This window comes from Piliocolobus tephrosceles, chromosome 6 (assembly GCF_002776525.5).
Source record: "Piliocolobus tephrosceles isolate RC106 chromosome 6, ASM277652v3, whole genome shotgun sequence".
NCBI lineage: Eukaryota > Metazoa > Chordata > Mammalia > Primates > Cercopithecidae > Piliocolobus > Piliocolobus tephrosceles.
This window is the reverse complement of record NC_045439.1, coordinates 155,063,796-155,068,243: the sequence shown is the minus strand read 5'-3', so window position 1 is coordinate 155,068,243 and position 4,448 is coordinate 155,063,796.

The window sequence follows — 4,448 nt, the reverse complement described above, 5'->3', positions numbered from 1 at the left end:
AGAGCACTGTTCACAGGTAATAGTTGAATTGTACAATTTGTGATCAAAGATCAAAATATAATGAATGGCTTCATACCAAAAAAGAAAAATATCCTTCTAACCCATCATGGCAAACAATTTTTCTCATGGTACTCTTAATATCTGGGTGGGAATCTATAAGAATTCCAGAATTATTATTAGGACACTGGGATCGTTCAAGATCAAAATAATGATAACACAGCATTTTTGAAAACTTTGAAATCTGATTTTTCCTCTGTAATGCGACCTCTAATGGAGGGTGTTAATGAAAACTTAGCTGCATCCTGCCTTTTATATCAGCTGGGCTCATTTGTAAAAATGAAAATTTCACTGGACAACGTTAGGTCATAATTCATGTGAAACAACAGGGAATCTTAATACACTATCTATGGGATGTAAATTGACGCAAAAACCAAGGAAAACGATTTGGAGAAAACAACCACTTTGCAAAAGCACTTTTGTAAATTTGTAAATGGCTAAATAGAACTTGTACCTAGCCTACAAGACATCAGTCTCTCTATGCAACATAACCTGAAAATACTCTTTCACTTATACCCCAGAAGAGAGTGTACAATAATTTTTACTCTGCATTGTTAATAGGGCAAAACACTGGAAGCAACTCAAATGTCCATAAACAGTAGAATGGAGAAATAACAGGTATACAATAGAAGAAATAATTTACAATCGTAGTCAATAACGTACATGAATCTCTCAATCATAATGTTGATCAAAAGAGGCAGATCACAAAAGAATGTATACATTCTAATTCAAGACTTACAAAGTACAAAATAGAGTAGTGCAGTGGTCCCCAACCTTTTTGGCACCAGGGACCGGTTTCATGGAAGACAATTTTTCCACAGGATGCAAGGGTAGGGGGATGGTTTCAGGATGAAACTGCTCTACCTCAGATCATCATGCATTAGATTCTAATAAGGAGGGTGCAACCTAGATCCCTCGCATGCACAGTTCACAGTAGGGTTTGCGCTCTTATGAGAATCGAATGCCACCGCTGATCTGAGGGGAGCCAGAGCTCAAGCGGTAAAGCTCACTCCAGCCGCTCACCTCCTGCTGTGCAGCCTGGTTCCTAACAGGCTATGGACCTGCAATGATCTGCAGCTAGGGGCTAGGAACCCCTGCTTTAGGGTACTTTTGTAGGTGACAAACTTACAAAAAAAAAAAAAAGAAAGAAAGAAAGAAAGGGCATAATTATTACAAAATTCATAATGGTCAGCATTCTGGAGAAGAGAGCAGTTTGTAGATTCTGTGAGTGGCACAAAACATGGCACTTTTGCTTCCAGTGTCCAGATACAAGGAAGCCTGCTTCTCTTGGAACTCATGCTTTGAGGATGCCCAAGTAACTCATGGAAAGGAATCAAGACCTGGGTCTGAAGAAGCATTCTGGCAATAGCCAGTTCCAACTTCCCAGCTATGGGAGTGAGATATCTTGAAGGTAGGTCCTCCACTCTAACAGCTCCAGCTAATACTTTATAAACAAAATAGTAGCTGTTCCCACAAAGCCATCCCAAATTGTAGATTTGTGGGGAGAAAAAGATTGTACTTGGTTTAAGTCTAAATTTTGTGTGTGGTTTGTTGTTATATAGCTTGCAGGTAAACAGCATGCTGCCTAACCCTTAAGTGTCACATGAGGAAGAGGCAAGGAACCAGGAGCAAGGTGCTCAAAATTCTTTCAGATTTTTAAAAAAGAGTTTCCAGTTTGAGGATACTACAACTGTACAGCTGAAGGAACCTGACCAGAATGAGTTAAACAGGACTCTTCATATCTCCTGGACCTCATAAGCAAGAAACAGCAGCCATACCTAAAAGGCCCCATCTTAAAAAGCCCGACTGTCATCCCAGGCCCAAAGCACTGGCTAGAGAGCTTTGCAGACGAGTCCTTCAACCTCCTGCACTCCACGTTAGTCCTTCACACTGAAGATGACATCTCGTCTTGGTCCTGCTTCTGTCACTTGTAGTGACAGTCTTCCAGCCCTGCTCTGCTCTCACCCTGAGTGCCTATCTTCAGCTAGTTGAAACTGGGGCTTGAAAATGTGAAACATTCAGCAGGAAGTTCTCTGATACAAACCTAAAATCAACAACAGCAGTCACAGCCATCATGCCCAAGATCAATCTAACCCCACAAGAGTCAGTACACAAAAAACCTAAGTCCAGAAACTGTCCCAGGAAAATAAAAGCTACCATATGAGAAATTGCCCAAATGTAGGTTAGGGTTTTCTCCCATAGGTCCACAGTGGCCCCTTGACAGCCATAGAAAGAGCTGTCAATCTTTTCTAAAATTTATTAGCAACTCTTTCATTTTCTCACATACACCTTGGGAATGGTTTGAAAAGTTAATTGCAACTGATATGTTGTAATTAGTGACTTATGGCTTCCCTAGAGTTAAAGGCCAATAGCTACAGAATCTTATTAGAGAATTTAATTAATGTATTTCAACTACATTTCTACTGATTAGGAGGGAAACCAGAACAGTGATGAAAGACTTCTCATAAAAATAAAGTAAGTTAGGTAAATTACCATTTTTAAGCCTCATTATAAAAGAAAAATACTCTTTTAATGTAATCTTGTTAACCTAAATCGGTTAAAATGCTTCTCTATGCTTTTTTAAAAAATTGCCATTTCTATTTTAAGATAAATTAAGACTCAAAAGATATTCCAGCTTTTGGTGAAATCAGTTTGTCAAGGATTTGGAAAAAATACAATCTTGATTATAAGGGGCAAATGAAACGAAGACTATCTTAGCTAAGAGACAAGTTGAGAAAAAGCTACATTAGTGTGAGATTACTCAAAGAGGGAATAAGATTTCACACAGTTCTCTTCATTCTGTGATAATAAACATTAAAGTTAATGTGCTAAAATACATCCCCATCAATCTACAAAATGTCCCCAAATAATGATCCATTAATTAGCAGTAAATACTTTTTGCATTTAGGATCAACCTGTTGAAATATTAGTATTCATGGAAACAGTACTGAATCAGTTATTAAGGTTTTACCTTGGATCTTTTGAAAGAAATACTACTTGGATCTTTTGAAATACTACTTATAACTACTTAAAGATAATTGCTGAATAAAATGTAATGACAGTTTATTCCTCCTTATCATGGTTTAGCTTATATCTCACCTCCTCTATGAAGACTTCTATGAACTCCCAGCCCCTAAAGCAATTAATTACTCCATCTTCTTTAATCTCGCAGCATTTTAGGCATGGCCCCCATTGCAAATGTATAACCACTTGCTAAGACATAAACTCCTAGAATTTTGATGGTGCCCAAACAAGTGTGTTTAAAGGTTAACGAGTCATAAAAGAATTGTGACACCTGTAAATTTTGTGCAACGGGAAAATTCTTTTTCAGTTCAGACGCAGCCCATATGTTATTCTTGCTACAGAGGCTCCAGGAACCTTCAGAATAGAGACAGATAGAAAGCATTAGCAATATGCATATAAAGAAACTATTCCCAGTTAAGGAATACGTGTTGGCAAGTATTTCGCCACGCTGACTTAGCAATTCTCCTAAGAAATAAAATTGATGGGGCCTTGTTATGTAACACCTGAATCTGTAAATTTGCAAAAGAGAAAAACAGAATTATCTGAATTCAGCAACAGGTGCCTTGTTACAAGAAAGTAGCTATTTAAGACCAGACCAGCATGGAGGAGGAGTAACATGGAAGGTTCAGGAGAACCTGAGAGAGAATAAATGAGTCTAGAGCAGAAGAGAAACAATGCATGAATTAGGAGTAAAAAGGATTGGAAGTTAATCTCCAAACACCATGATACAGCATTTTTACTTATTCTACTTCCATCTACCTCTACCAATATATCATTTAGCTATACTTAAGTTAATTGAACGGTAAACTATTGTTATTGTTCTTGTTAGCAGTGCGAGCCCAGGCATTCTCAATCCTTTAATTAACTTTACAAAGTTTGGAAATAACCTCTCAAGTATTATCATCACAGACAGCTATCAGAATCAATTCAACCTGTCCAAAAATTGCAAATGCAACCAAGAGTCTGGCGTTCAGAATGAGTCTACCAGGTAAGCATATTTTCTTACAGAATTTCTTACAGACGTTTCTTACCAAATTTCCCCCAAACACAGCGTATTTCTCTAGGTGTACTATATATTCCCCAAGTATGTGCATTCTCCCTAATTTTGAGTTCTCAGTTATTTGTACAGTGACTGACACATAGTAGGCATTCAATAAATATTGGTGAAAAAAGGATGGTCGGAGTTCCCTTAAGCTAAATCTCCAAAGTAAAGTAATTGAGTGTTTTAATTGTGGGTACTTAATCTGTCTTACTGTTCATGATAAATGTCATATAATAAGACTATTGGTATAACAATGTTTTTTCATTGTATCTTCGCATCATTGTATAGATTAACTGATTTGAATGTGGCCTTTTAAAGAAAATCA